This window comes from Echinops telfairi, unplaced genomic scaffold (genome assembly GCF_000313985.2).
Source record: "Echinops telfairi isolate 266 unplaced genomic scaffold, ASM31398v2 ScPeMD7_31;HRSCAF=116, whole genome shotgun sequence".
In the NCBI taxonomy this organism is placed as follows: domain Eukaryota; kingdom Metazoa; phylum Chordata; class Mammalia; order Afrosoricida; family Tenrecidae; genus Echinops; species Echinops telfairi.
In genome coordinates, this window is record NW_022103928.1 from 18434452 (window position 1) to 18445533 (window position 11082).

Below are 11082 nucleotides of genomic sequence, written 5' to 3' on the forward strand. Positions count from 1 at the left end.
AAACTCCCTGATGGAAGGTCCACGATGACCCAACTTTTAAGGGAGAACAGAATCTCCCTGGTCCCTCTGCAGTCACAGGCCGTGTGTGCATGCAGGGTAGTAGGGTAGCGGGCTGGAGGGTGGTAGGAGGATGGGAGAGGAAGGTAGCTTAGCATTCAGCCTTCCTTCTGGAAAGAGGAGTCTCAAGACTTGGACACATGGAAAGGAATCCTACTGGAGGTGACACCAAATGAGGTCCTAAGAAACATGAAAATCCCTCTGTGCTGAAGTCATTTTATGGAAACATTTTGTATCTTGTTTTTGGACACCTTCAAAGTTTCCAGTTGAGTCAGTCTGGTGGCTAAAGATAGTATGCAATTATGGATTTGGCTAAAGGTAGTGTAAAAGGCTCTTGAAATTTCAAATCCTGCTTAATGTGGGAGTAAACATTATTAGACTTTGGAGTTTACTTTGCCTGTAAACTCGCTTTGTCCTCTGAATACATTATCCAAGATACAGAGGCCATTCAACTCCATTGCTCTGCCTTTAGGCAGCCATCCCCCAACTAGGCAGCATTCGCCTCATATGAATGAAAACATACCTGCACACTTCAAAAGCAAGTTCCTGACACCTTTGTTTTGTTGCTTAATTCACTTTGGGGCAAAACAGAATCATTTCAGAGAGTAGCATCAGGGTAACTTTAATTTCTAAAAAGACCACAAGTGATCAGTAAATATTCTGATACCAAGAAGGATATGATTAACAACTTAGAAGTAAGTTTTCTTGGTCAAAGAAATAGGTAAATGAAGTATATCTTGACTATTAGTCAGAGATAATAGAGAATACTTTCAAAACAAATGAAAGGCCCCAAATATGCAGGGTTATACAGATTTCTAGGCGACATCCACCCAGCAACATCTTTTCATCCCTCCCACCCTACCCCATCCCACCTCACCCCACCCCACCCGCAGCCATGTTCTTGAATGCCATAGTTAGTTGATCCTAGAGTTAGTGCTCCATCCAAGTTGAACCAGTCACAGCTCCTCGGGCGCCCTGACCACAAATGATTGGTCCAAGATAGACATCTTCTGACAATTAGACCAATGAGCCCCTTCCCTGAGCCATGTCAGCTGGGGCCAGCAGGACTACATCTTTTCAGTAATAGAAAGTTGTCATCAGCCATTGTCCCCTATGGACGAGGGAGAAGACGAAAGAATAAAGTCAGTACAAAAAGAGAAACTGGGACAGAATACAGAGTCCTCCAGATGCTGAACTCTCTGGGTCTGGTTAATTCTCTACCTTTTTAAAAAATTAATAAGTGTTCATTATGATCATTTTTCTACATCATTCTTAAAGTATCAGATCATTTCTTTATTTACTTTAGCTTTTCTATGCTCAATATCAGTATGAAAATTTTGTTTCCAAATTGTGTTTCTAATTTACTTTCTTTTCTTAAAAAATCATTTTATTGGGGCTTGTACAACTCTAATCACAATCCATACATCCATCCATTGTGTGTCAAGCATATTTGTACATTCGTTGCCCTCATCATTCTCAAAACATTTGCTTTATACTTGAGCCCTTGGTATCAGCTCCTCATTTTTTCTTCTGCCTTTCTGCTTCTCCCTCCCTCGTGAACCCTTGATAATTTATAAAATTATTATTATTTGGTCATGTCTTACACTGTCCAACATCTCCCTTCACCCACTTTTCTGTTTTCCATCCCCCAGGGAGGAGGTTATATGTAAATCCTTGTAATCAGTTCCCCCTTTCGACCCCACCTCCCCTCCACCCCCCCAGTCTCACTACTCTCACCACTGGTCCTGAAGAGATCATATGTCCTGGATTCCCTGTATTCCTATCTGTAAATGCTCTGGTCAATTCGGGTTTGTAAGGTAGAATTGGGATCATGATAGTTGGGGGGAGTTATAGGTTTCATCGTTGCTACACTGCACCCTAACTTGCTCGTCTCCTCCCCACAACCCTTTGGTAAGGGAATGTCCTGTTGCATACAGATGGGCTTTGGGTTCCCAATCTATACTCCCCTTCATTTGCAATGATATGATTTTTTGTTCTTTGATACCTGATACCTGATACCTTCAACACCTCGTGATCACACAGCTGGTGTACATCTTCCATGTGGGCTTTGTTGCTTCTGAGCTAGATGGCCGCTTGTTTGCCTTTAAGATCCCAGACACTATATCTTTTGATAGCCGGGCACCATCAGCTTTCTTCACCACATTTGCTTATGCACCCATTTGTCTTCAGCGGTTGTATCAGGAAGGTGAGCATCATGAATGCCAATTTAATAGAACAGAGCATTCTTGCATTGAGGGAGTACTTAAGTGGAGACCCAATGTCCATCTGCTATCTTAATACTAAACCTATAAATATATGCCCATAGATCAATTTCCCCATCCCTATATATAAATATATTTACATATGTACATGCCTGTATTTAGACCTCTATCAGTGCTCTTTGCCTCCTAGTTCTTTCCTCTATTTCCTTTTACTTTCCTCTTGTCCCACTATCATGCTCAATCTTCATTTGGGTTTCAATAATTCCTCTCGGCTACAGTGCCCTTGATCAATCCCTACCAGGCCTCTTACACCCTCCTTTGCCACTGATTTTGGGTCAGTTGTTGTTCCCTTGTCCCTGGGTTGGTTAACACCACTTCCTTTCCCCTACCTTCCCCTCCCCCATATGCCCCTGGAACCATCAGTCCCATTGTTTTCTCCTCCAGATTGTTTATCCAGCCTGTCTTTTCTACATAGACCTGTAGAGATAATAGTATGCACAAAAAGAACAAGGCAGAGCAAAACAAAGCAATAAAAGAAAACAAAACAACAACAGAAAAGCCAGTGACCAAAAAAAAAAGCCTATAAATAGTTCAAGGTTTCAACCTGGTACTCCAAGATGTGAATGCAACATACCGGCATGAAGCAGGGAACCAGTATAGAGTTCTGAGGGGTCAGCCCCAATCCCAACTACATGGACAGCTGCTCCTCCCCCCAGAAGAATTCACTTCAGAGGACAGCACTGAAGCTACAGCTCAGGGAGAGGGGCATGTCTGATCAGAGCACATGGGAGCAAATGAATGGGGAGGAAGGGAGGGTAGAGTACATCCTGGCCACCAAGCCTTAAGCATGATATCCCTGCTCAGAGCAGCCAATACACAGAGAGGACAATATGGCCAGCCCCACCATGAGACACGACATCCTTCACTGACCCATAACCCTACATGGGACAACACTGGAGACACAGTGTTGGAATTGTGCCTGATCTGACCACACCACACTGAAGCAAAACACTAAGGGCGTGCAACAGAACAGCAAAGGGAGCAGAGCAAGGAAGTCCCAAGGGAGTACCAAAAATAGACTTTGGGGCCAGGGTGTGGCACCCCATCAGACTCAGTTGGAAAATACTCTTAAAGGTCAACAAACAGACAAACAGACCTTGAACTATTTACAGGCTTTTCTTTTGTTGTTGTTCTCATTGTTTTGTCTTCTTTTGTGGCTTTGTTTTGGTTAATTCTTAAGCCATGGTCTTGTAGCTGCTTTTCCCTCCATTTAGTTGAATTCAAAGAAAAGATAATTTCCTTTTGCTCAAACCAGCCTGATTAATTTAAGAAAATTTGGGGAGATCTCGTCCTGTAAAAATTTAATATCAAGATCTCAGATATTGACTAGTTCATGAAGAAATATTAAAATGAAAGATCGCTGCTGCTTCTTTTTGCATGCCCTGATTTTTCTATTTCTGGCGTCACAGCGGATTTTGGTCCGGGTATGCTATTCAGGCCATATGGCGGAACGTCAGCTCCTGTAAATATCACAAGCAGAATTTCCTGGATATAGATGTCAGTTATCATGCATAATTCACTCTGTTCTCTGAATTAAGAAAAAGAAAATCAGGTTGTAACTAAGAGGCAGCAACTCAAGGACGCTTATGCAAAAGAGGGATTGATTCTAGAGATCAGGGAGTGTCGTGCACGGGCTCACGGGCCAGGGGCAGCCATACCCCAGGGAATAACTGAAGCCAGAGTCCACAGATGAGTCCTACCTTTCTCTCCATTGCCCAGCTCTGTGTGTCCCATTCACCACTCTTTCTTCCTCTACAAGCCAGGGTTTTTCACTTTCCAAGTAAAAACATACCCCTGCAGCTATGTCTGTTTTGATATAGTAACAAATAGGGAATCATCCAGCCAACCAGCCTCATTAGTTCTTTCTCCCTTTTTCCTAATAACCAGGCACCCTTAATCCAGCTCTGATGCATGGTTGCCCCTTGTGTGTCAGAGTAGTACTGTGCTCCATCGAGCTTCCAATAGCCAATTTTCTTGAAGCATAGTAAACCAGACCTTTCTTTCCAAGTACCTCTGGGTGGACTTGAACCACACACCTTAGGTTAGCAGCCAAGTGCATTAACCATTTGTATCACCCAAGGATACCCCTTTTCCTTCTGCATTCTTCCAAATGAAATTCCAAAAATCAGGCCCCTGGTTGGTTGAACCTAGTTCAGGAGCCAATTGTTGGCACAAATAGTCAGCGTCTGTGGAAAGGGAGTGAGAGGTCTCCTAAAACAAGAGATGGATCACTAAGGGTGAGGATGGTAGCTAAGATAGAGCCCTGTGAGAAGAGTGATTGTTATATATTGGGAGAAAGGCCAAGCTGTATTCACTAATGTCTCCTTGTAATTACTATTTATATTCAGTAACTCCTCTAAACCTCCAACACTATCCCCATTTCATAGATGAAGAGACTGAAGGAGAAGCAGTGGACTCAGCCAAGTGATGAATCGACACTCTTAACCAGGATGCATGGCATTACAAAATGCCTTTCCAAATATAGCCCCTCATTTCCACTATTACATCAATCGAGGGAACCAACATGCCTTCCACCAGCTCTTTACCTCAACTTACCCATACCCTCACCACCCTGACCTCTCTTACTGCTGGTCATTCCTCCATTTAATATGTCAGGCACTAACAGAGTGATTCCAATCAAAACTCTTACTTAGATCTGTGACTCATAATCCTGCGAGGCACAATAATTCTCCAAGTTTGGGCACAGCAAAGAGCTTAGAGGATATGCCCAGACTCACTCCGCTAACAAGGAAAAAGCTAGGCTCAAACACAAGTCCTCCAATTCCAACTTCCATGGTCTTCTTTTAAGTAGTCAGAAGCAAGAATATACACCAGGACAGAATGACTTCTTTCTCCCCAATCTCTCCATACTCTTTGCCCCTTCAGGAATTACTTTTTCTCTTTCACCAATAATTTGCCCTACATTTTGTTCTGTTTATCTAGTTGCCCAAACGAAGCAGAAGTCTTGGATAGAACTTGCTCCAGGAATTCATGGATTCTTTCCTGAGACTCAAGTCAAAGAGACTGTAGAGACCCTGGGCATTCCACAGAAGCATTTTCGTCACCACATACTTCCATGGAGAGGCACATGTGTGAGGAGAGAAAGATGGCAAGAGCCAGAAACCTTGCCCTTCCCATAATGTTCCACTCTGATCTATCAGTTCTCTCACACCAACATCCTACAAGACAGCAGACAGAAGTGGCTGCATGAATGCTTACTGTGAATGTTAGACGTGCTGCCTTAAAAGTTCCAGGAAGAGATCTGAAGGCATTTAAAAAAATATGGTAGAAAAGACTTCTTAATCCTTGATCAAACATTTCCCCAAATCCTCTCATGCTGCTATTCAAGTGGCCTGAAATTTCACCCAGGAATTAAGTCTAAGTAATTTAAACTCGAGCATCAGAAACTGACATTAAATCTTAAATAGGCAGATTATGGGGGTATTTGTGCTTCCATGATATTTGCCAGTACTTTTGTGACTGGTGTGGAAGCCTCCATTGCCCCACGCCCTTGCTGAGCACTGCAAAATAAGGTCAGGCATCTACGTAAGGTACACCACCTGAGAGGCACCATAACTGGGCACTATTGACAGTTGGGTGTGCATGGTTGTACTCAGTCACTGCTCAATATAAGCACATGAGCTCTGGAGCTAGTCTGCTGGGTTCCAAACTTGACCCAACCAATTACTAGGTTAACTTTTGTGCCTTCATTTTCTTCACTCACTTGGGATATAACAGCATTTACCAGTGTGGTTTGGGGAAGATTAAGTGAGGTGCAGTAGAAGTAAAATGGTTAGACCAGGACCCAGGGTATAGTTGTCATTGTTGTTAACTACCATGGCGTCAACTCAGACCCAGGTGACCTTAACGTATAACAGAATGAAGCGCCGCCCAGTTCGGCCTGATCCTCACCCCCTCTAGCATATTGGAGTCCATCGTGTGGCTGTTATGCCAGTTCATCTCGCTGAGGTTCTCCCTCACTGATACCCTTCTCCTGTGATGTGTCAAAAGCAAATGGATAAAAGAGAGTCCTCTTGTGAGCCATAGGGTTTGCATGCGTTAATTTTGACAATGAGGCCAACTTAACTTTCTATCTAGTTTTTCTTAGTCTGGAAACTCCACAGAAACCTGTCCCCGCTAGGTGATTCCGCTGGTATTTGAACCACCAATGTCATAGCTTCCAGCATCATAACAACATGCAAGTCATCGTAATATAGCAGATGAATGGGTGGTAGAATACATAGTTCAAAAAAGAGAGAGGGGAAAAAAGACCTCACAGCCACTCAGTCGACTCTGCCCTCAAGTAGGATTTCCAAGACTATAACCCTGTGTGTGAGTAGACAGCCCCATCTTTCTCCCATAGAGCCACTCGTGAGTGTGAGTTGCCAATCTTGCAGTTAGCAGCCCAATACTTACCCATTAGAATCACCAGGGCTTCTTCAACTATTATCTTTATTATATAGTCACCCGTAGTATTATTACTAGGAGCCCTAGTGGTATGGTGGTTACATGTTGGGCTGCCATGTGTTTGGCAGGTGGAAACCAGCAGCTCCATGGGAGAAAGACTGGGCTTTCTACTCCCATAAACAATTATGGTCTCGGAAATCCACAAGGGCTTGCTATGAGTCAACATTGACTCGATGACAGCAAGGATTTTTTTTGTAATTATTGTTAATAAGATTGTTAACAGAATTTATATACAGGCCTGGTTTCTCATATATAGACAGTACTCAAAATGTTTAAATGTTTGTTATCTGTATATTACTCCTAATATATCTATAAGGTTTGTTGTCCCATTTCAAATATGGAAACTGAAATCCACAGAGGTACAGAATCCTGTCTGAAGCCACACAGCTACTAAGTGGCAGACTCAGGATTCACTGGAGTGGACTGGATAAGGTTGTTCCATACCCCTTTTACCTTTGGCATGCCTCTGTCACTTCATGTGCTGCATGGCATTGAGCTGGTCACTTATGGGCAAGCCCTGCCCCAAGTCCCATCACCTCTGAGCTCATTCTTTCAACCCAAGTGATAAGCACTTCGCCTGGTCCAGGAGTGTCAGGGGTGGAGTGAATAGATGCCACACTGCCAATGAGCTTTCATGTCTAGAGAGCCCTTCTATTATAGCTCCCCTTCTGGCCAACTGACCACAAGGGTGTCTTGAGCCTTTGGGGTCCGGGAACTTCTGTCTGCATGGGAGTAGCCATGCCAGCTCTTCCGCACACCCCAGTCATCCTCTCTAGGTAGAAATGCAAAGCCAGACAAGAAAAGCAATTGGCCAGGTGAGCTGTTTGTCCTTCCAAATGCTATTTTTCAATGTGTTCCCCCGACTCCTCTGAGTAGCCAAGCATAAAAAGCCCTGGTGGGACGTGTCCTTGGGAGGCTATCCCCACTGTGGAACGTTATCAGCTCCAAACAAAAATAAGTGGCCGGCAGCGATTTTCTGTGGAGGACTCTGCTCCCCATATGCCATGCCTTTCATAAAACAACATGAATAAACAATTCTTTTGCCAAGGCTAATTTACTTTTCTGCTTGGAAACGTTGCAATGGAGGTAGAAGACCCGAGTCTCCTTGTTTTGGCATCACTTCAGCTTCGCGATGTGTTTGTAATGGGCCAGCCACTGAAAACTCCGCCTAAGTACCAGGGCCTGGATTGACAGATTGCTGTTTCTTCCCAAGGCTTAAGTGCTCGGACAGAAAAAATGGCCTTGTTTTTCCTTGCAGGCTTCAGTTTTATGAGCCTCTTTTTATGATGCCATTAGGAACTGTCCATGTTCTTGGAGAAGTGATCGTTCTTTGGGTTTTTCCAATATTCTACACCATCAGAGTTGGAGTGATGATGTCTGGAACCACTGGGTCCTCTCCCGAAGCATTGAGGCTGTGGGGTTCGAAGCTTCTGTAGGCCTCCTCAGTGAGTGTGATTAAAAGGACTGTGCTAGATAGCCCTGCCTCTCAAGTCTGAAGCTGGAAATTACTCCCTTCCCCCACACTGGTACAGAATCCTGTCTAAAGCCACACAGCTGTCAGTGTCCCCAGGACAACTGCAAAGCCAGCAGCTGGCAGTACAAAGTCAGTCATACTTCTAACCCTGTTGCCCCCCCCCCATGCTACTCCCCCTCCCCAAAATGCCGTGTGGTTCACTGAGATTTGGGCCCCAATATAAGAGAAAAGAGGTCAGTATAATGACTTTCAGACTTCTGGGATGTAAATTTTTCAGCTTGGCAGCCTTTAACTGACCTGGGGACCACTATAAGCCCATAACTTAAGCAATTTCATTTTTCTTCTCATGCTCAGGAAATATGTTCAGAGGATATGAGAAAATATGTTTTGGCCACATACAGTTACATAGTCCTTCTTGGATTCATATTTTCCTGTAGTATTTTCCAAGGAAGGAGAGCAAAACAGAGTGACCCAACTCTACCTTGTTGCAAACTCCTCCTCATTCATCAGAGCCTCAGCCCAAGGGGCATCTCCTCTGAGAAAGCGGCCATGATTCTCTTGGGAAGAACTCATTTCTCAAGTACTTTCATTATAGTATTTGCCATGATATTTCCTTACCGACAGGGAAAAATGGAATTCAAAGATCATGGAACTTTTCCTCAAACCTTTGGAAGCTCCCTTGTACCTTTCTCTAGCTGGAAGCTCAAAGAGGGCTGGTCTACACCCTTTCATTGTGATATCTCATCCTAGTGCCTAATACTGTACCTGCCACACTGGTAGTGGTAGTAAATGTATTCTGAAAGGATGGCCCAGCAGCTAAGTCCTTGAATCTCCTTGATACTTCTCATACGTGATAGCCAAGTTTGGAGCCTTACACGGATCTCATGATTGAGCCCTGGACAGGAAAAATCAAACCTACGTTGCAGGATTTTCTAGAGAAATAAGTCTCATAGGATTCTCATGTGAATCATTACCTTTCAAACTCAACAATTCATCATCTCATTTCAGAAGCACCAGCCTGCCTTTTCTATCACATTCGTCCATAGAGTGTTTGCAGAGCACCAGTGACTGAGCTCAACCTTAAAGCAGGATGTGATGGTACCAAGCCATTCCAGAAGATGCCAGACCCCATAATCATTTACGTGGAAAAATAGAATCTCAATGTTCTTTCAGAAGTTATTTTATCTCTATCCACCTCCTCCTCACAGCTGAATTTTAGCTATATTGATATTTAATATGGGCATTTTGATAAACCATCATTCTATTTACTCAATACATATGTGTTGGATGCTTATTATATTCCTAGTATTGTACCAGATATCAAGGATTCAACAGGGGTATCAAGATACGTATGGTCCTGCCATGTGGATTAGCAGGAAAGACAGATATTAAACAGATAGACTTCACAATTGAGTCTTATTATACTGATAATAAGTGTTACCAAGAAGGTGAGCTATGTGTTATAAGCAAATACAAGAGAGAGATGCAATATAGGAGAAATCAAATTTCTAAGCTGAAATCTGGATGACAGCAAGGTGGCTGAGAGTTACCCAGGGAGACGACAGAGAGGGCAGCAATACTTATAAAGGTCCCCAGGTAGAAAGAACCGTGGTCCAAGGGCATTCCCAAGCCAGGTGTAGAGGATTTTCTCTGTGTATTTGAGTTAAGGTTCCTTGCTACAAGGAAGAAGTACCTTTGTGGCTGGGTAGTGGGGTAGGAGGAAAGGAAAATAAGTAACTTCAAAGAACGCAAATACAGGAGGAAGAACCAGACCTAATAGCTGGTGGTGCTGGTGGGAACGCGTTAGCCTGCTAACCACAAGGGCCAAAGTACCAGCTGCTCTGCAGAAAAAGAGGAGGTGATCCGCTCCAGTAGATTTGCAGCCTCCGACGCTCTATATTGCGTCGCTATGTGTTGGACTTGACTCGATGCCAGTGGGTCTAGAGTCAGTGTCGATATTAAGGAGTCTTTTGGTGGTGCATATGGTTGGCACACTCAGCTGCTGATGGGAAGGTTGGAGACTTCAGTGTACCAAGGAGTGCCTGGGAGGAATTAGCCATTGAAAACTCTATAAAACATAGTTTTACTCTTGTTTTTGTCACAAAATTAACCTGAACCTTGGTTCAAACCATTTTGACTTTTGTTGCAAGTAACAGAAAATTCTGACTTAAACCACAAAAGGAATACACTGGCATTGAAAGGGATTAGATATCATTCCTTTAAATGCCAATGCATTCCTTTTATTGTTAGAATTATTTGTTACTTGCAACAAAAGTTGAAGTGATTTAGCTTGACCTCCGTCTGATCAGAGAAGGGTGGGGAGAACAAGTTTATGCCTCAATAAGAAAGGATTCTTTGCGGAGATCAAAAGTCCACATTCCATGTAGGGTGTCTGATAACTTTAAGATGTGAAGATAAAATAGGGCGCTAGCACATGTTGAGATGGCACTGAGGTCACGAGCGAGGAAGGGGCACCCAGGGGAGTCCTGACGCTGTATCGCCTTCCCTCCTTCTCGAAAGAATCTAAATCACATTCTTACCACGTCATTAATTTTTTTCAATTTTTCTTGAAAACAGTGACTATTCTTCTTAGAAATAGCTACTGGCTATGTTTGAAATATCTCAAATGAAACCCTTTTGAATTATTCATGTGAGAAAATCTTGATACATATCTAGAAAGGGGTGTCTGTCTGTTTCCATACTGAAAAACAACCCACTGCTTTTTGTGCAAAAAAAAAAAAAGGTTTGAACTGAAAAGAGGTTTGAAAAATATCACCCCATTTCCCCCCAAATCAAAGTTGC

The 11082-nt window shown here is 43.3% G+C and overlaps 1 protein-coding gene across 1 annotated transcript in view; it reads left to right on the forward strand.

The window, feature by feature from the left end:
- CADPS (calcium dependent secretion activator) overlaps window positions 1-11082 on the forward strand; it is a 435301-nt gene that overhangs the window by 123477 nt on the left and 300742 nt on the right. The window lies entirely within an intron of this gene.